The 21,805-nt window shown below is 49.2% G+C and overlaps 1 protein-coding gene across 6 annotated transcripts in view; it reads left to right on the top strand.

Annotated features, from left to right (window-relative positions):
• Positions 1 to 21,805, top strand: part of TNFRSF9 (TNF receptor superfamily member 9) — a 66,845-nt gene that overhangs the window by 20,499 nt on the left and 24,541 nt on the right. The window contains exon 1 of one of the 6 annotated variants that reach the window (XM_069947743.1): positions 15,223 to 15,273. The exons of the other annotated variants lie outside the window; for them this stretch is intronic. The gene's annotated coding sequence lies outside the window, so the exon portion shown is untranslated. Of the gene's footprint in view, positions 1 to 15,222; positions 15,274 to 21,805 lie in introns of those variants that run through there. 6 annotated transcript variants of the gene reach the window in all.

Below are 21,805 nucleotides of genomic sequence, written 5' to 3' on the forward strand. Positions count from 1 at the left end.
CTTACCAGTTGTTGTAGAGATGTCTCTGCTGCTGCACAGAGTCTCCTCTTACCAGTTGTTGTAGAGATGTCTCTGCTGCACAGTCTCCTCTTACCAGTTGGTGTAGAGATGTCTCTGCTGCTGCACAGTCTCCTCTTACCAGTTGTTGTAGAGATGTCTCTGCTGCTGCACAGTCTCCTCTTACCAGTTGTTGTAGAGATGTCTCTGCTGCTGCACAGTCTCCTCTTACCAGTTGTTGTAGAGATGTCTCTGCTGCACAGTCTCCTCTTACCAGTTGTTGTAGAGATGTCTCTGCTGCTGCACAGTCTCCTCTTACCAGTTGTTGTAGAGATGTCTCTGCTGCTGCACAGTCTCCTCTTACCAGTTGTTGTAGAGATGTCTCTGCTGCTGCTGCACAGTCTCCTCTTACCAGTTGTTATAGAGATGTCTCTGCTGCACAGCCTCCTCTTACCAGTTGTTGTAGAGATGTCTCTGCTGCACAGTCTCCTCTTACCAGTTGTTGTAGAGATGTCTCTGCTGCTGCTGCACAGTCTCCTCTTACCAGTTGTTTGTAGAGATGTCTCTGCTGCACAGTCTCCTCTTACCAGTTGTTGTAGAGATGTCTCTGCTGCTGCACAGTCTCCTCTTAACCAGTTTGTTGTAGAGATGTCTCTGCTGCTGCTGCACAGTCTCCTCTTACCAGTTGTTGTAGAGATGTCTCTGCTGCTGCTGCACAGTCTCCTCTTACCAGTTGTTGTAGAGATGTCTCTGCTGCTGCAACAGTCTCCTCTTACCAGTTGTTGTAGAGATGTCTCTGCTGCTGCTGCACAGTCTCCTCTTACCAGTTGTTGTAGAGATGTCTCTGCTGCTGCAACAGTCCTCCTCTTACCAGTTGTTGTAGAGATGTCTCTGCTGCTGCACAGTCTCCTCTTACCAGTTGTTGTAGAGATGTCTCTGCTGCTGCTGCACAGTCTCCTCTACCAGTTGTTTAGAGATGTCTCTGCTGCACAGTCTCCTCTTACCAGTTGTTGTAGAGATGTCTCTGCTGCTGCTGCACAGTCTTCCTCTTACCAGTTGTTGTAGAGATGTCTCTGCTGCTGCACCAGTCTCCTCTTACCAGTTGTTGTAGAGATGTCTCTGCTGCTGGCCCCTTAGTTTTAGAATTTTTGCACAGTCTCCTCTTACCAGTTGTTGTAGAGATGTCTCTGCTGCACAGTCTCCTCTTACCAGTTGTTATAGAGATGTCTCTGCTGCACAGTCTCCTCTTACCAGTTGTTGTAGAGATGTCTCTGCTGCACAGTCCTCCTCTTACCAGTTGGTTGTAGAGATGTCTCTGCTGCTGCACAGTCTTCCTCTTACCAGTTGTTGTAGAGATGTCTCTGCTGCTGCTGCACAGTCTCCTCTTACCAGTTGTTGTAGAGATGTCTCTGCTGCTGCACAGTCTCCTCTTACCAGTTGTTGTAGAGATGTCTCTGCTGCACAGTCTCCTCTTACCATTGTTGTAGAGATGTCTCTGCTGCACAGTCCTCCTCTTACCAGTTGTTGTAGAGATGTTCTGCTGCTGCACAGTCTCCTCTTACCAGTTGTTGTAGAGATGTCTCTGCTGCTGCTGCACAGTCTCCTCTTACCAGTTGTTGTAGAGATGTCTCTGCTGCACAGTCTCCTCTTACCAGTTGTTGTAGAGATGTCTCTGCTGCACAGTCTCCTCTTACCAGTTGTTGTAGAGATGTCTCTGCTGCTGCACAGTCTCCTCTTACCAGTTGTTGTAGAGATGTCTCTGCTGCTGCACAGTCTCCTTCTACCAGTTGTTGTAGAGATGTCTCTGCCTGCACAGTCTCCTCTTACCAGTTGTAGAGATGTCCTCTGCTGCACAGTCTCCTCTTACCAGTTGTGTAGAGATGTCTCTGCTGCTGCTGCACAGTCTCCTCTTACCAGTTGTTGTAGAGATGTCTCTGCTGCTGCACAGTCTCCTCTTACCAGTTGTTGTAGAGATGTCTCTTGCTGCACAGTCTCCTCTTACCAAGTTGTTATAGAGATGTCTCTGCTGCACAGTCTCCTCTTAACCAGTTGTTGTAGAGATGTCTCTGCTGCACAGTCTCCTCTTACCAGTTGGTGTAGAGATGTCTCTGCTGCTGCACAGTCTCCTCTTACCAGTTGTTGTAGAGATGTCCTCTGCTGCTGCACAGTCTCCTCTTACCAGTTGTTGATAGAGATGTCCTCTGCTGCTGCACAGTCTCCTCTTACCAGTTGTTGTAGAGATGTCTCTGCTGCTGCACAGTCTTCTCTTACCAGTTGTTGTAGAGATGTCTCTGCTGCACAGTCTCCTCTTACCAGTTGGTGTAGAGATGTCTCTGCTGCTGCACAGTCTCCTCTTACCAGTTGTTGTAGAGATGTCTCTGCTGCTGCTGCACAGTCTCCTCTTACCAGTTGGTGTAGAGATGTCTCTGGTGCTGCTGCACAGTCTCCTCTTACCAGTTGTTGTAGAGATGTCTCTGCTGCTGCACAGTCTCCTCTTACCAGTTGTTGTAGAGATGTCTCTGCTGCTGCTGCACAGTCTCCTCTTACCAGTTGTTGTAGAGATGTCTCTGCTGCACAGTCTCCTCTTACCAGTTGTTGTAGAGATGTCTCTGCTGCACAGTCTCCTCTTACCAGTTGCTGTAGAGATGTCTCTGCTGCTGCACAGTCTCCTCTTACCAGTTGTTGTAGAGATGTCTCTGCTGCTGCTGCACAGTCTCCTCTTACCAGTTGGTGTAGAGATGTCTCTGGTGCTGCTGCACAGTCTCCTCTTACCAGTTGTTGTAGAGATGTCTCTGCTGCTGCACAGTCTCCTCTTACCAGTTGTTGTAGAGATGTCTCTGCTGCTGCTGCACAGTCTCCTCTTACCAGTTGTTGTAGAGATGTCTCTGCTGCACAGTCTCCTCTTACCAGTTGTTGTAGAGATGTCTCTGCTGCACAGTCTCCTCTTACCAGTTGGTGTAGAGATGTCTCTGCTGCTGCACAGTCTCCTCTTACCAGTTGTTGTAGAGATGTCTCTGCTGCTGCACAGTCTCCTCTTACCAGTTGTTGTAGAGATGTCTCTGCTGCACAGTCTCCTCTTACCAGTTGTAGAGATGTCTCTGCTGCTGCTGCACAGTCTCCTCTTACCAGTTGTTGTAGAGATGTCTCTGCTGCTGCTGCACAGTCTCCTCTTACCAGTTGGTGTAGAGATGTCTCTGGTGCTGCTGCACAGTCTCCTCTTACCAGTTGTTGTAGAGATGTCTCTGCTGCTGCACAGTCTCGCTCTTACAGTTGTTGTAGAGATGTTCCTCTGCTGCTGCTGCTGCACAGTCTCCTCTTACCAGTTGTTGTAGAGATGTCTCTGCTGCACAGTCTCCTCTTACCAGTTGTTGTAGAGATGTCTCTGCTGCACAGTCTCTTCATACCAGTTGTTGTAGAGATGTCTGCTGCTGCTGCAGCAGTCTCCTCTTACCAGTTGTTGTAGAGATGTCTCTGGCTGCTGCACAGTCTCCTCTTACCAGTTGTTGTAGAGATGTCTCTCTGCTGCTGCACAGTCCCTTCTCTTACCAGTTGTTGTAGAGGATGTCCTCTGCTGCTGCTGCACAGTCTCCTCTTACCAGTGTTGTTGTAGAGATGTCTCCTGCTGCTGCCACAGTCTCTTCATACCAGTTGTTGTAGAGATGTCTCTGCTGCACAGTCTCCTCTTACCAGTTGTAGAGATGTCTCTGCTGCACAGTCTCCTCTTACCAGTTGTTATAGAGATGTCTCTGCTGCACAGTCTCCTCTTACCAGTTGTTGTAGAGATGTCTCTGCTGCACAGTCTCCTCTTACCAGTTGGTGTAGAGATGTCTCTGCTGCACAGTCTCCTCTTACCAGTTGTTGTAGAGATGTCTCTGCTGCTGCACAGTCTCCTCTTACCAGTTGTTGTAGAGATGTCTCTGCTGCTGCTGCACAGTCTCCTCTTACCAGTTGTTGTAGAGATGTCTCTGCTGCACAGTCTCCTCTTACCAGTTGTTGTAGAGATGTCTCTGCTGCTGCTGCACAGTCTCCCTCTTACAAGTTGGTGTAGAGATGTCTCTGCTGCTGCTGCCAGTCTCCTCTTACAGTTGTTGTAGAGATGTCTCTGCTGCACAGTCTCCTCTTACCATTTGTTGTAGAGATGTCTCTGGTGCTGCTGCACAGTCTCCTCTTACCAGTTGTTGTAGAGATGTCTCTGCTGCACAGTCTCTTCATACCAGTTGTTGTAGAGATGTCTCTGCTGCTGCACAGTCTTCTCTTACCAGTTGTTGTAGAGATGTCTCTGCTGCTGCTGCACAGTCTCCTCTTACCAGTTGTTGTAGAGATGTCTCTGCTGCTGCACAGTCTCTTCATACCAGTTGTTGTAGAGATGTCTCTGCTGCACAGTCTCCTCTTACCAGTTGTAGAGATGTCTCTGCTGCACAGTCTCCTCTTACCAGTTGTTATAGAGATGTCTCTGCTGCACAGTCTCCTCTTACCAGTTGTTGTAGAGATGTCTCTGCTGCACAGTCTCCTCTTACCAGTTGGTGTAGAGATGTCTCTGCTGCACAGTCTCCTCTTACCAGTTGGTGTAGAGATGTCTCTGCTGCACAGTCTCCTCTTACCAGTTGGTGTAGAGATGTCTCTGGTGCTGCTGCACAGTCTCCTCTTACCAGTTGTTGTAGAGATGTCTCTGCTGCTGCACAGTCTCCTCTTACCAGTTGTTGTAGAGATGTCTCTGCTGCACAGTCTCCTCTTACCAGTTGTTGTAGAGATGTCTCTGCTGCACAGTCTCCTCTTACCAGTTGGTGTAGAGATGTCTCTGCTGCTGCTGCACAGTCTCCTCTTACCAGTTGTTGTAGAGATGTCTCTGCTGCACAGTCTCTTCATACCAGTTGTTGTAGAGATGTCTCTGCTGCTGCACAGTCTTCTCTTACCAGTTGTTGTAGAGATGTCTCTGCTGCTGCTGCACAGTCTTCTCTTACCAGTTGTTGTAGAGATGTCTCTGCTGCTGCACAGTCTCCTCTTACCAGTTGTTGTAGAGATGTCTCTGCTGCTGCACAGTCTCCTCTTACCAGTTGGTGTAGAGATGTCTCTGCTGCTGCTGCACAGTCTCCTCTTACCAGTTGTTGTAGAGATGTCTCTGCTGCTGCACAGTCTTCTCTTACCAGTTGTTGTAGAGATGTCTCTGCTGCTGCTGCACAGTCTCCTCTTACCAGTTGTTGTAGAGATGTCTCTGCTGCTGCATAGTCTCTTCATACCAGTTGTTGTAGAGATGTCTCTGCTGCACAGTCTCCTCTTACCAGTTGTAGAGATGTCTCTGCTGCACAGTCTCCTCTTACCAGTTGTTGTAGAGATGTCTCTGCTGCACAGTCTCCTCTTACCAGTTGGTGTAGAGATGTCTCTGCTGCACAGTCTCCTCTTACCAGTTGGTGTAGAGATGTCTCTGCTGCACAGTCTCCTCTTACCAGTTGGTGTAGAGATGTCTCTGGTGCTGCTGCACAGTCTCCTCTTACCAGTTGTTGTAGAGATGTCTCTGCTGCACAGTCTCCTCTTACCAGTTGGTGTAGAGATGTCTCTGCTGCTGCACAGTCTCCTCTTACCAGTTGTTGTAGAGATGTCTCTGCTGCACAGTCTCCTCTTACCAGTTGTTGTAGAGATGTCTCTGCTGTTGCTGCACAGTTTCCTCTTACCAGTTGTTGTAGAGATGTCTCTGCTGCTGCTGCACAGTCTCCTCTTACCAGTTGTTGTAGAGATGTCTCTGCTGCACAGTCTCTTCTTACCAGTTGTTGTAGAGATGTCTCTGCTGCACAGTCTCTTCTTACCAGTTGTTGTAGAGATGTCTCTGCTGCACAGTCTCCTCTTACCAGTTGTTGTAGAGATGTCTCTGCTGCACAGTCTCCTCTTACCTGTTGTTGTAGAGATGTCTCTGCTGCACAGTCTCCTCTTACCAGTTGTTGTAGAGATGTCTCTGCTGCTGCACAGTCTCCTCTTACCAGTTGTTGTAGAGATGTCTCTGCTGCTGCACAGTCTCCTCTTACCAGTTGTTGTAGAGATGTCTCTGCTGCTGCACAGTCTCCTCTTACCAGTTGTTGTAGAGATGTCTCTGCTGCTGCTGCACAGTCTCCTCTTACCAGTTGTTGTAGAGATGTCTCTGCTGCTGCTGCACAGTCTCCTCTTACCAGTTGTTGTAGAGATGTCTCTGCTGCACAGTCTCCTCTTACCAGTTGTTGTAGAGATGTCTCTGCTGCACAGTCTCCTCTTACCAGTTGTTGTAGAGATGTCTCTGCTGCTATATCTCTGTGTGCCGGCACTGACCTGGTCTCTGAGCTGCTGTTACCTGTGATCTCTGAGGTCGGTGACTCTGATGATCTTCTCCTCCGCAGTAGAGGTGACCCTTGCTCTTCCTCTCCTGGGCTCCTCATATCAGTCAGTCTCTTTGTAGCACTTGATGGTTTTTGCACTTGGAGACTTTCCCAGTTTTCCCAGTTTCTCGGACTGACCTTCATTTCTTACAGTAATAACGGCCGCTCGTTTTTCTTCTCTCTGCTGCTTATTTCTTGCCATAATACAAATTCTAACGGTCTATTCAGTAGAACTATCGGCCGTGTATCCACCGGACTGCTGCACAACACAACGGAGGGTCCCGACCCCATTTATAAGGCAAGAAATCCCACTTATTACACCAGACAGGGCCGCACACCTGGGGAGTGACAGGGCCGCACACCAGGGGAGTGACAGGGCCGCACACCCGGGGAGTGACGGGGCCGCACACCAGGGGAGTGACGGGGCCGCACACCAGGGGAGTGACGGGGCCGCACACCTGGGGAGTGTCAGGGCCGCACACCCGGGGAGTGACAGGGCCGCACACCCGGGGAGTGACAGGGCCGCACACCCGGGAAATGACAGACCGCACACCTGGGGAGTGACAGGGCCGCACACCCGGGAAATGACAGGCCGCACACCTGGGGAGTGACAGGGCCGCACACCAGGGGAGTGACAGGGCCGCACACCAGGGGAGTGACAGGGCCGCACACCCGGGGAGTGACAGGGCCGCACACCCGGGGAGTGACAGGGCCGCACACCAGGGGAGTGACAGGGCCGCACACCCTGGGAGTGACAGGGCCGCACACCCTGGGAGTGACAGGGCCGCACACCCGGGGAGTGACAGGGCCGCACACCAGGGGAGTGACAGGGCCGTACACCAGGGGAGTGACAGGGCCGCACACCCTGGGAGTGACAGGGCCGCACACCCTGGGAGTGACAGGGCCGCACACCCGGGGAGTGACAGGGCCGCACACCTGGGGAGTGACAGGGCCGCACACCCGGGGAGTGACAGGGCCGCACACCCGGGGAGTGACAGGGCCGCACACCCGGGGAGTGACAGGGCCGCACACCAGGGGAGTGACAGGGCCGCACACCCGGGGAGTGACAGGGCCGCACACCCGGGGAGTGACAGGGCCGCACACCCGGGGAGTGACAGGGCCGCACACCAGGGGAGTGACAGGGCCGCACACCCGGGGAGTGACGGGGCCGCACACCAGGGGAGTGGCGGGGCCGCACACCAGGGGAGTGACAGGGCCGCACACCAGGGGAGTGACAGGGCCGCACACCCGGGGAGTGACGGGGCCGCACACCAGGGGAGTGACGGGGCCGCACACCAGGGGAGTGACGGGGCCGCACACCAGGGGAGTGACAGGGCCGCACACCAGGGGAGTGACGGGGCCGCACACCCGGGAAATGACAGACCGCACACCTGGGGAGTGACAGGGCCGCACACCCGGGAAATGACAGGCCGCACACCTGGGGAGTGACAGGGCCGCACACCAGGGGAGTGACAGGGCCGCACACCCGGGGAGTGACAGGGCCGCACACCAGGGGAGTGACAGGGCCGCACACCAGGGGAGTGACAGGGCCGCACACCAGGGGAGTGACTGTACTGTACACTACGGGGGTAGCCAACTATCTGCAGCCAGGTGACCGTCCTGAGCACCCTTGCAGAGCCTGTGTGCAAACTGACCCAAAGACCTAAAAATCCCTAAGAAACCCAGCAGCATCGCCCAGGGGAAACGCGTTGGGAGACGGAACAGCGTCACAATGCGGCCTACATCACCCACCACTAGGCGTACTGGACTGCAGGCATTACTGACCATTGTCTTTGAGGACACAACAATTTATTCTGTATACCCTTACCTTACACCACACCTGACTAACAGGGGGACACTGCTAGAAGACTTGTCTACACATCTCTACACCATCCACCACCATTGGTCATAGGCCGGCACCAGAATAAGACCAGGGATCTGAACGGTTTTGTGCTGCATATGTCAGACTTACCATAAACCCTGTACAATTGACGAATGATTTCAGTGGGGTCTGATAATCACCTATCTAACTTCCAGTGTAACTAAAGGTGTCATATATCTCCTTCAGAAGAGCATCATGAAGAGATGAGAAGACTTCATTATAGAATATAGCGGATGTAATAGTGTGTTATCCTCCTCCTCCCCCATTATAGGATATAGCGGATGTAATAGTGTGTTATCCTCCTCCTCCTCCATTATAGAATATAGCGGATGTAATAGTGTGTTATCCTCCTCCTCCCCCATTATAGGATATAGCGGATGTAATAATGTGCTGTCCTCCTCCTCCATTATAGAATATAGCGGATGTAATAGTGTGTTATCCTCCTCCTCCCCCATTATAGGATATAGCGGATGTAATAGTGTGTTATCCTCCTCCTCCTCCATTATAGAATATAGCGGATGTAATAGTGTGTTATCCTCCTCCTCCCCCATTATAGGATATAGCGGATGTAATAATGTGCTGTCCTCCTCCTCCATTATAGAATATAGCGGATGTAATAGTGTGTTATCCTCCTCCTCCCCCATTATAGGATATAGCGGATGTAATAATGTGCTGTCCTCCTCCTCCATTATAGAATATAGCGGATGTAATAGTGTGTTATCCTCCTCCTCCTCCATTATAGAATATAGCGGATGTAATAGTGTGTTATCCTCCTCCTCCTCCTCCATTATAGAATATAGCGGATGTAATAGTGTGCTGTCCTCCTCCTCCATTATAGAATATAGCGGATGTAATAGTGTGTTATCCTCCTCCTCCCCCATTATAGGATATAGCGGATGTAATAGTGTGCTGTCCTCCTCCTCCTCCATTATAGGATATAGCGGATGTAATAGTGTGCTGTCCTCCTCCTCCTCCATTATAGGATATAGCGGATGTAATAGTGTGCTGTCCTCCTCCTCCTCCATTATAGGATATAGCGGATGTAATAGTGTGCTATCCTCCTCCTCCTCCATTATAGGATATAGCGGATGTAATAGTGTGTTATCCTCCTCCTCCTCCATTATAGAATATAGCGGATGTAATAGTGTGCTGTCCTCTTCCTCCTCCATTATAGGATATAGCGGATGTAATAGTGTGCTGTCCTCTTCCTCCTCCATTATAGGATATAGCGGATGTAATAGTGTGTTATCCTCCTCCTCCATTATAGAATATAGCGGATGTAATAGTGTGTTATCCTCCTCCTCCCCCATTATAGAATATAGCGGATGTAATAGTGTGTTATCCTCCTCCATTATAGGATATAGCGGATGTAATAGTGTGTTATCCTCCTCCATTATAGGATATAGCGGATGTAATAGTGTGTTATCCTCCTCCATTATAGGATATAGCGGATGTAATAGTGTGCTGTCCTCCTCCTCCTCCATTATAGAATATAGCGGATGTAATAGTGTGTTATCCTCCTCCATTATAGGATATAGCGGATGTAATAGTGTGCTGTCCTCCTCCTCCATTATAGGATATAGCGGATGTAATAGTGTGTTATCCTCCTCCTCCCCCATTATAGAATATAGCGGATGTAATAGTGTGTTATCCTCCTCCTCCTCTATTATAGAATATAGCGGATGTAATAGTGTGTTATCCTCCTCCTCCCCCATTATAGAATATAGCGGATGTAATAGTGTGTTATCCTCCTCCTCCTCCATTATAGGATATAGCGGATGTAATAGTGTGTTATCCTCCTCCATTATAGGATATAGCGGATGTAATAATGTGTTATCCTCCTCCTCCTCCATTATAGGATATAGCGGATGTAATAGTGTGTTATCCTCCTCCTCCCCCATTATAGGATATAGCGGATGTAATAGTGTGTTATCCTCCTCCTCCCCCATTATAGAATATAGCGGATGTAATAGTGTGTTATCCTCCTCCTCCTCCATTATAGGATATAGCGGATGTAATAGTGTGTTATCCTCCTCCTCCATTATAGGATATAGCGGATGTAATAGTGTGTTATCCTCCTCCTCCATTATAGGATATAGCGGATGTAATAGTGTGTTATCCTCCTCCTCCATTATAGGATATAGCGGATGTAATAGTGTGTTATCCTCCTCCTCCTCCATTATAGGATATAGCGGATGTAATAGTGTGTTATCCTCCTCCATTATAGGATATAGCGGATGTAATAATGTGTTATCCTCCTCCTCCTCCATTATAGGATATAGCGGATGTAATAGTGTGTTATCCTCCTCCTCCCCCATTATAGGATATAGCGGATGTAATAGTGTGTTATCCTCCTCCTCCATTATAGAATATAGCGGATGTAATAGTGTGTTATCCTCCTCCTCCCCCATTTTAGGATATAGCGGATGTAATAGTGTGCTTTCCTCCTCCTCCATTATAGAATATAGCGGATGTAATAGTGTGTTATCCTCCTCCTCCTCTATTATAGAATATAGCGGATGTAATAGTGTGCTTTCCTCCTCCTCCATTATAGAATATAGCGGATGTAATAGTGTGTTATCCTCCTCCTCCATTATAGGATATAGCGGATGTAATAGTGTGTTATCCTCCTCCCCCATTATAGGATATAGCGGATGTAATAGTGTGTTATCCTCCTCCTCCATTATAGGATATAGCGGATGTAATAGTGTGTTATCCTCCTCCTCCATTATAGGATATAGCGGATGTAATAGTGTGTTATCCTCCTCCTCCCCCATTATAGAATATAGCGGATGTAATAGTGTGTTATCCTCCTCCATTATAGAATATAGCGGATGTAATAGTGTGTTATCCTCCTCCTCCATTATAGGATATAGCGGATGTAATAGTGTGTTATCCTCCTCCTCCATTATAGGATATAGCGGATGTAATAGTGTGTTATCCTCCTCCTCCTCCTCCTCCATTATAGGATATAGCGGATGTAATAGTGTGTTATCCTCCTCCTCCATTATAGGATATAGCGGATGTAATAGTGTGTTATCCTCCTCCTCCTCCATTATAGAATATAGCGGATGTAATAGTGTGTTATCCTCCTCATCCTCCATTATAGGATATAGCGGATGTAATAGTGTGTTATCCTCCTCCTCCCCCATTATAGAATATAGCGGATGTAATAGTGTGTTATCCTCCTCCTCCATTATAGGATATAGCGGATGTAATAGTGTGTTATCCTCCTCCTCCATTATAGGATATAGCGGATGTAATAGTGTGTTATCCTCCTCCTCCTCCATTATAGGATATAGCGGATGTAATAGTGTGTTATCCTCCTCCATTATAGGATATAGCGGATGTAATAATGTGTTATCCTCCTCCTCCTCCATTATAGGATATAGCGGATGTAATAGTGTGTTATCCTCCTCCTCCCCCATTATAGGATATAGCGGATGTAATAGTGTGTTATCCTCCTCCTCCCCCATTATAGGATATAGCGGATGTAATAGTGTGTTATCCTCCTCCTCCCCCATTATAGAATATAGCGGATGTAATAGTGTGTTATCCTCCTCCTCCCCCATTATAGAATATAGCGGATGTAATAGTGTGCTTTCCTCCTCCTCCATTATAGAATATAGCGGATGTAATAGTGTGTTATCCTCCTCCTCCTCTATTATAGAATATAGCGGATGTAATAGTGTGTTATCCTCCTCCTCCCCCATTATAGAATATAGCGGATGTAATAGTGTGTTATCCTCCTCCTCCTCCATTATAGGATATAGCGGATGTAATAGTGTGTTATCCTCCTCCCCCATTATAGGATATAGCGGATGTAATAGTGTGTTATCCTCCTCCTCCATTATAGGATATAGCGGATGTAATAGTGTGTTATCCTCCTCCTCCATTATAGGATATAGCGGATGTAATAGTGTGTTATCCTCCTCCTCCATTATAGGATATAGCGGATGTAATAGTGTGTTATCCTCCTCCTCCCCCATTATAGAATATAGCGGATGTAATAGTGTGTTATCCTCCTCCATTATAGGATATAGCGGATGTAATAGTGTGTTATCCTCCTCCTCCATTATAGGATATAGCGGATGTAATAGTGTGTTATCCTCCTCCTCCTCCTCCTCCATTATAGGATATAGCGGATGTAATAGTGTGTTATCCTCCTCCTCCATTATAGGATATAGCGGATGTAATAGTGTGTTATCCTCCTCCTCCTCCATTATAGAATATAGCGGATGTAATAGTGTGTTATCCTCCTCATCCTCCATTATAGGATATAGCGGATGTAATAGTGTTTTATCCTCCTCCTCCCCCATTATAGAATATAGCGGATGTAATAGTGTGTTATCCTCCTCCTCCTCCTCCATTATAGGATATAGTGGATGTAATAGTGTGTTATCCTCCTCCTCCCCCATTATAGGATATAGCGGATGTAATAGTGTGTTATCCTCCTCCTCCTCCATTATAGGATATAGTGGATGTAATAGTGTGTTATCCTCCTCCTCCTCCATTATAGAATATAGCGGATGTAATAGTGTGCTGTCCTCCTCCTCCTCCATTATAGGATATAGTGGATGTAATAGTGTGTTATCCTCCTCCTCCTCCATTATAGAATATAGCGGATGTAATAGTGTGCTGTCCTCCTCCTCCTCCATTATAGGATATAGCGGATGTAATAGTGTGTTATCCTCCTCCTCCTCCTCCATTATAGAATATAGCGGATGTAATAGTGTGTTATCCTCCTCATCCTCCATTATAGGATATAGCGGATGTAATAGTGTGTTATCCTCCTCATCCTCCATTATAGGATATAGCGGATGTAATAGTGTGTTATCCTCCTCCTCCCCCATTATAGAATATAGCGGATGTAATAGTGTGTTATCCTCCTCCTCCTCCATTATAGGATATAGCGGATGTAATAGTGTGTTTTCCTCCTCCTCCATTATAGAATATAGCGGATGTAATAGTGTGTTATCCTCCTCCTCCATTATAGGATATAGCGGATGTAATAGTGTGTTATCCTCCTCCTCCTCCTCCATTATAGGATATAGCGGATGTAATAGTGTGTTATCCTCCTCCTCCATTATAGGATATAGCGGATGTAATAGTGTGCTATCCTCCTCCTCCATTATAGGATATAGCGGATGTAATAGTGTGTTATCCTCCTCCTCCCCCATTATAGAATATAGCGGATGTAATAGTGTGCTGTCCTCCTCCTCCCCCATTATAGGATATAGCGGATGTAATAGTGTGTTATCCTCCTCCTCCTCCATTATAGAATATAGCGGATGTAATAGTGTGTTATCCTCCTCCTCCTCCATTATAGGATATAGCGGATGTAATAGTGTGTTATCCTCCTCCTCCTCCATTATAGGATATAGCGGATGTAATAGTGTGTTATCCTCCTCCTCCTCCTCCATTATAGGATATAGCGGATGTAATAGTGTGTTATCCTCCTCCTCCATTATAGGATATAGCGGATGTAATAGTGTGCTATCCTCCTCCTCCATTATAGGATATAGCGGATGTAATAGTGTGTTATCCTCCTCCTCCTCCATTATAGGATATAGCGGATGTAATAGTGTGTTATCCTCCTCCTCCTCCTCCATTATAGGATATAGCGGATGTAATAGTGTGTTATCCTCCTCCTCCATTATAGGATATAGCGGATGTAATAGTGTGCTATCCTCCTCCTCCATTATAGGATATAGCGGATGTAATAGTGTGTTATCCTCCTCCTCCTCCATTATAGGATATAGCGGATGTAATAGTGTGTTATCCTCCTCCTCCTTCATTATAGAATAAAAATGGATCAGGTTTTTTTTTTTATTATATTTTTTAGTGTACACAAAAACATTAAAATTAACCATTTAAAAATGGATGCATTAAACAAACTGCAAAACACAGTGTGAATCCGGCCTTGTGCTTTATTTAAAACTAGATAAAACATTATAGATGGAAAATTATCTGTACTGAGATTTCTGACACAAGGTTTAGATGACACTACAGACTATTATGGGGATGGGGATGGAGCGTATATGGACTGTACATCACTGTCTACACATTGTTTTTCCTTCAGTACCAACTCTATTAGGGGAGAACATTCTGGAATCACTTACCACAATACATAGCTAACAACGACTACGGTTCTATCGGTATTGCGGTGGTCATTACTTGTCGATGACTTGTTGCCTGTGGTCTGATGGGTTGGTGTTATTATATGGGCAGATAATCGCCTATTCCGGTCATTATAGCGAGTTTTTATATGATAATGGCTCCAGTGATGGTGATGAGAGAATTGTCACACGCACCCATCATCCATAACATCAAGACCAGCGTGAATACCAGGCGTTATGATCTGAGCCAAATAGAGCGTCTCCGCAGACCGGTCAGAGCCCATGTGACCCCCGTCCATCCTTGATAGTATATACAATGGCCATCAGGACTGGAGCAATGGAAGACCACGTCTGGTGAGATGGGACCAGGATGCACTATGGGAAGAAGACAAGATGGCAGCGGGGGCAGTGTGATGGGGAATATTCCACTGTGATCTTGTGTCCTGGTATCATGTGGAGGTTACTGTGACACTGACCACCTACCTGACCATTATACACGCCACATCCCCCGGCTCTTCGTGGCAGCGGTCGGTCAGCAGGATAATGCCCGGGGGCCGCACTGAAGACATTGGTCAGGAATGAGGAACAGGTTTTAATTTGACTCCTAAATGTTCCTGATCTTGATCTGATCTGATCGATCATCTGCAGAATGTGCTGGAATAAAAAAACAAAACCCTGATCAGATTTCAGGCCTCAGTATTCCTGCTGATTTCTTGGCATCAGGGGGAACTCCGCCACACCGGGCAGGTAGAGTCAGTGTGTAATGACTGAGGGGCTGGGGCAGCACTAGTCACTGCCCTGTAAGATGAGTCACTGGCGCCCCCGTGGGAAACTCCAGGTTTATGAGTGATGACAAAGATCAAGTTGCAGTTAATTTCATTCATGGACCAGCAGGAGGAGGACGTGCAGCTCCGCTCTGCTCCACCACAACACAGTAAGGGTTCTATCTGCTACAGTCATCTGTGATGGTGCGGAGTACGAGAGAGAGATCTGCGATGACTGCTTATAGTGTGCGAGAGAGACCTCCAGTGTCTGCTTATAGTGTGCGAGAGAGACCTCCAGTGTCTGCTTATAGTGTGCGAGAGAGAGACCTCCAGTGTCTGCTTATAGTGTGCGAGAGAGACCTCCAGTGTCTTCTTATAGTGTGCGAGAGAGACCTCCAGTGTCTGCCTATAGTGTGCGAGAGAGAGAGAGACCTCCAGTGTCTGCTTATAGTGTGCGAGACAGAGAGACCTCCAGTGTCTGCTTATAGTGTGCGAGAGAGAGAGACCTCCAGTGTCTGCTTATAGTGTGCGAGAGAGACCTCCAGTGTCTGCTTATAGTGTGCGAGAGAGACCTCCAGTGTCTACTTATAGTGTGCGAGAGAGAGAGACCTCCAGTGTCTACTTATAGTGTGCGAGAGAGACCTCCAGTGTCTGCTTATAGTGTGCGAGAGATAGAGACCTCCAGTGTCTGCTTATAGTGTGCGAGAGATAGAGACCTCCAGTGTCTGCTTATAGTGTGCGAGAGATAGAGACCTCCAGTGTCTGCTTATAGTGTGCGAGAGATAGAGACCTCCAGTGTCTGCTTATAGTGTGCGAGAGATAGAGACCTCCAGTGTCTGCCTATAGTGTGCGAGAGAGAGAGACCTCCAGTGTCTGCTTATAGTGTGCGAGAGAGACCTCCAGTGTCTGCTTATAGTGTGCGAGAGAGAGAGACCTCCAGTGTTTACTTATAGTGTGCGAGAGAGAGAGACCTCCAGTGTATGCTTATAGTGTGTGAGAGATAGAGACCTCCAGTGTCTGCTTATAGTGTGCGAGAGATAGAGACCTCCAGTGTCTGCTTATAGTGTGCGAGAGAGAGAGACCTCCAGTGTCTGCTTATAGTGTGCGAGAGAGAGAGACCTCCAGTGTCTGCTTATAGTGTGCGAGAGAGAGAGACCTCCAGTGTCTGCTTATAGTGTGCGAGAGATAGAGACCTCCAGTGTCTGCCTATAGTGTGCGAGAGAGAGAGAGACCTCCAGTGTCTGCTTATAGTGTGCAAAAGATAGAGACCTCCAGTGTCTGCTTATAGTGTGCGAGAGAGACCTCCAGTGTCTGCTTATAGTGTGCGAGACAGAGAGACCTCCAGTGTCTGCTTATAGTGTGCGAGAGAGAGACCTCCAGTGTTTACTTATAGTGTGCGAGAGAGACCTCCAGTGTCTACTTATAGTGTGCGAGAGACCTCCAGTGTCTGCTTATAGTGTGCGAGAGAGAGAGACCTCCAGTGTCTGCTTATAGTGTGCGAGAGAGACCTCCAGTGTCTGCTTATAGTGTGCGAGAGATAGAGACCTCCAGTGTCTGCTTATAGTGTGCAAGAGAGACCTCCTGTGTCTGCTTATAGTGTGCGAGAGAGAGACCTCCAGTGTCTGCTCATAGTGTGCGAGAGAGAGACCTCCAGTGTCTGCTTATAGTGTGCGAGAGAGACCTCCAGTGTCTGCTTATAGTGTGCGAGAGAGACTTCCAGTGTCTACTTATAGTGTGCGAGAAAGAGACCTCCAGTGTCTGCTCATAGTGTGCGAGAGAGAGAGAGACCTCCAGTGTCTGCTTATAGTGTGCGAGAGAGAGACCTCTAGTGTCTGCTCATAGTGTGCGAGAGAGAGAGACCTCCAGTGTCTGCTCATAGTGTGCGAGAGAGACCTCCAGTGTCTGCTTATAGTGTGCGAGAGAGAGAGAGACCTCCAGTTTCTGCTCATAGTGTGCAAAAGAGAGACCTCCAGTGTCTGCTCATAGTGTGCGAGAGAGAGACCTCCAGTGTCTGCTTATAGTGTGCGAGAGAGAGACCTCCAGTGTCTACTTATAGTGTGCGAGAGAGACCTCCAGTGTCTGCTTATAGTGTGCGAGAGAGACCTCCAGTGTCTGCTTATAGTGTGCGAGAGAGACCTCCAGTATCTGCTTATAGTGTGCGAGAGAGAGAGACCTCCAGTGTCTGCTTATAGTGTGCGAGAGAGAGACCTCCAGTGTCTGCTTATAGTGTGCGAGAGAGAGACCTCCAGTGTCTGCTTATAGTGTGCGAGAGAGAGACCCCCAGTGTTTACTTATAGTGTGTGAGAGAGAGATCTCCAGTGTCTGCTCATAGTGTGCGAGAGAGAGACCTCCAATGTCTGCTTATAGTGAGAGAGAGAGACCTCCAGTGTCTACTTATAGTCTGCGAGAGAGACCTCCAGTGTCTGCTTATAGTGTGCGGGACAGAGAGACCTCCAGTGTCTGCTCATAGTGTGCGGGACAGAGAGACCTCCAGTGTCTGCTCATAGTGTGCGGGACAGAGAGACCTCCAGTGTCTGCTCATAGTGTGCGAGAGAGACCTCCAGTGTCTGCTTATAGTGTGCGAGAGAGAGACCTCCAGTGTCTGCTTATAGTGTGCGAGAGAGACCTCCAGTGTCTGCTCATAGTGTGCGAGAGAGAGAGAGACCTCCAGTGTCTGCTTATAGTGTGCGAGAGAGACCTCCAGTGTCTGCTCATAGTGTGCGAGAGAGAGAGAGACCTCCAGTGTCTGCTTATAGTGTGCAAAAGAGAGACCTCCAGTGTCTGCTCATAGTGTGCGAGAGAGAGACCTCCAGTGTCTGCTTATAGTGTGCGAGAGAGAGACCTCCAGTGTCTGCTTATAGTGTGCGAGAGAGACCTCCAGTGTCTGCTTATAGTGTGCGAGAGACACCTCCGGTGTCTGCTTATAGTGTGCGAGAAAGAGACCTCCAGTGTCTGCTCATAGTGTGTGAGAGAAAGAGACCTCCAGTGTCTGCTTATAATGTGCGAGAGAGAGATTTCCAGTGTCTGCTTATAGTGTGCGAGAGAGACCTCCAGTGTCTGCTCATAGTGGGCGAGAGAGACCCCCCATGTCTGCTTATATTGTGCGAGAGAGAGACCTCCAGTGTCTGCTTATAGTGCGAGAGAGAGACCTCCAGTGTCTGCTCATAGTGGGCGAGAGAGAGACCCCCCATGTCTGCTTATATTGTGCGAGAGAGAGAGATCTCCAGTGTCTGCTTATAGTGCAAGAGAGAGAGAGACCTCCAGTGTCTGCTTATAGTGTGCGAGAGAGAGACCTCCAGTGTCTGCTTATAGTGTGCGAGAGAGAGACCCCCAGTGTTTACTTATAGTGTGTGAGAGAGAGATCTCCAGTGTCTGCTCATAGTGTGCGAGAGAGAGACCTCCAATGTCTGCTTATAGTGAGAGAGAGAGACCTCCAGTGTTTACTTATAGTCTGCGAGAGAGACCTCCAGTGTCTGCTCATAGTGTGCGGGACAGAGAGACCTCCAGTGTCTGCTCATAGTGTGCGAGAGAGACCTCCAGTGTCTGCTTATAGTGTGCGAGAGAGAGAGAGACCTCCAGTTTCTGCTCATAGTGTGCAAAAGAGAGACCTCCAGTGTCTGCTCATAGTGTGCGAGAGAGAGACCTCCAGTGTCTGCTTATAGCGTGCGAGAGAGACCTCCAGTGTCTGCTTATAGTGTGCGAGAGAGACCTCCAGTGTCTGCTTATAGTGTGCGAGAGACACCTCCGGTGTCTGCTTATAGTGTGCGAGAAAGAGACCTCCAGTGTCTGCTCATAGTGTGTGAGAGAAAGAGACCTCCAGTGTCTGCTTATAATGTGCGAGAGAGAGATTTCCAGTGTCTGCTTATAGTGTGCGAGAGAGACCTCCAGTGTCTGCTCATAGTGGGCGAGAGAGACCCCCCATGTCTGCTTATATTGTGCGAGAGAGAGACCTCCAGTGTCTGCTTATAGTGCGAGAGAGAGACCTCCAGTGTCTGCTCATAGTGGGCGAGAGAGAGACCTCCAGTGTTTACTTATAGTGTGCGAGAGAGAGAGACCTCCAGTGTCTGCTCATAGTGGGCGAGAGAGAGACCCCCCATGTCTGCTTATATTGTGCGAGAGAGAGAGATCTCCAGTGTCTGCTTATAGTGCAAGAGAGACCTCCCGTCTCTGAGAGTGTCTGGAGACTGGTGAGTCCCGTCTCTGAGAGTGTCTGGAGACTGGTGAGTCCCGTCTCTGAGAGTGTCTGGAGACTGGTGATTCCCGTCTCTGAGAGTGTCTGGAGACTGGTGAGTCCCGTCTCTGAGAGTGTCTGGAGACTGGTGAGTCCGGTCTCTGAGAGTGTCTGGAGACTGGTGAGTCCCGTCTCTGAGAGTGTCTGGAGACTGGTGAGTCCGGTCTCTGAGAGTGTCTGGAGACTGGTGAGTCCGGTCTCTGAGAGTGTCTGGAGACTGGTGAGTCCCGTCTCTGAGAGTGTCTGGAGACTGGTGAGTCCCGTCTCTGAGAGTGTCTGGAGACTGGTGAGTCCGGTCTCTGAGAGTGTCTGGAGACTGGTGAGTCCCGTCTCTGAGAGTGTCTGGAGACTGGTGAGTCCCGTCTCTGAGAGTGTCTGGAGACTGGTGAGTCCGGTCTCTGAGAGTGTCTGGAGACTGGTGAGTCCCGTCTCTGAGAGTGTCTGGAGACTGGTGAGTCCGGTCTCTGAGAGTGTCTGGAGACTGGTGAGTCCGGTCTCTGAGAGTGTCTGGAGACTGGTGAGTGCCGTCTCTGAGAGTGTCTGGAGACTGGTGAGTCCCGTCTCTGAGAGTGTCTGGAGACTGGTGAGTCCCGTCTCTGAGAGTGTCTGGAGACTGGTGAGTCCCGTCTCTGAGAGTGTCTGGAGACTGGTGAGTCCCGTCTCTGAGAGTGTCTGGAGACTGGTGAGTCCCGTCTCTGAGAGTGTCTGGAGACTGGTGAGTCCCGTCTCTGAGAGTGTCTGGAGACTGGTGAGTCCCGTCTCTGAGAGTGTCTGGAGACTGGTGAGTCCGGTCTCTGAGAGTGTCTGGAGACTGGTGAGTGCCGTCTCTGAGAGTGTCTGGAGACTGGTGAGTCCCGTCTCTGAGAGTGTCTGGAGACTGGTGAGTCCCGTCTCTGAGAGTGTCTGGAGACTGGTGAGTCCCGTCTCTGAGAGTGTCTGGAGACTGGTGAGTCCCGTCTCTGAGAGTGTCTGGAGACTGGTGAGTCCGGTCTCTGAGAGTGTCTGGAGACTGGTGAGTCCGGTCTCTGAGAGTGTCTGGAGACTGGTGAGTCCGGTCTCTGCTCCCTGGTGGTGGACCCGAGATGATTGATTGGCGAGGACACCAGAGGACATATATCACACAGTCAGAATTACATGTCAAGTAATAGGAGAGTTGATGAGTAAACTCTGTGCCTTTGTGCATCGGGGACAGTTCACACATGTACAACATGGAAAGGAGCCTTTTTTCTGAATTCTAAGAAATAATTTGTTTCTTTCGTCGTCTACACCAACCAGTTTCCCCCAACAAGTCATGTGAGGAAGACCCTGATGCACTGACTATATCACATCCTCATAGCATGACCTGTTCAGACCAGTGGAGGGAAGGATGCTGATGCCACCAGGACAGTGGGGGGTCTGATCCTTGGGGAAGGATGCTGATGCCACCAGGACAGTGGAGGTCTGATCCTTAGGGAAGGATGCTGATGCCACCAGGACAGTGGGGGGTCTGATCCTTAGGGAAGGATGCTGATGCCACCAGGACAGTGGGGGGTCTGAACCTTAGGGAAGGATGCTGATGCCACCAGGACAGTGGGGGGTCTGATCCTTGGGGAAGGATGCTGATGCCACCAGGACAGTGGGGGGTCTGAACCTTAGGGAAGGATGCTGATGCCACCAGGACAGTGGGGGGTCTGATCCTTGGGGAAGGATGCTGATGGCACCAGGACAGTGGGGGGTCTGATCCTTAGGGAAAGATGCTGATGCCACCAGGACAGTGGGCAGGTCTGATCCTTTGGGAAGGATGCTGATGCCACCAGGACAGTGGGGAGGTCTGATCCTTGGGGAAGGATGCTGATGCCACCAGGACAGTGGGCAGGTCTGATCCTCAGGGAAGGATGCTGATGCCACCAGGACAGTGGGGGGTCTGATCCTTAGGGAAGGATGCTGATGCCACCAGGACAGTGGGGGGTCTGATCCTTGGGGAAGGATGCTGATGCCACCAGGACAGTGGGGGGGGGGGTCTGATCCTTGGGGAAGGATGCTGATGCCACCAGGACAGTGGGCAGGTCTGATCCTCAGGGAAGGATGCTGATGCCACCAGGACAGTGGGGGGTCTGATCCTTAGGGAAGGATGCTGATGCCACCAGGACAGTGGGGGGTCTGATCCTTGGGGAAGGATGCTGATGCCACCAGGACAGTGGGGGGTCTGATCCTTGGGGAAGGATGCTGATGCCACCAGGACAGTGGGGGGTCTGATCCTTAGGGAAGGATGCTGATGCCACCAGGACAGTGGGGGGTCTGATCCTTGGGGAAGGATGCTGATGCCACCAGGACAGTGGGGGGGGGGTCTGATCCTTGGGGAAGGATGCTGATGCCACCAGGACAGTGGGGGGTCTGATCCTTGGGGAAGGATGCTGATGCCACCAGGACAGTGGGGGGTCTGATCCTTAGGGAAGGATGCTGATGCCACCAGGACAGTGGGGGGGTCTGAT

The sequence above is a fragment of the Dendropsophus ebraccatus genome, chromosome 12, assembly GCF_027789765.1.
Source record: "Dendropsophus ebraccatus isolate aDenEbr1 chromosome 12, aDenEbr1.pat, whole genome shotgun sequence".
Classification (NCBI taxonomy): Eukaryota; Metazoa; Chordata; class Amphibia; order Anura; family Hylidae; genus Dendropsophus; species Dendropsophus ebraccatus.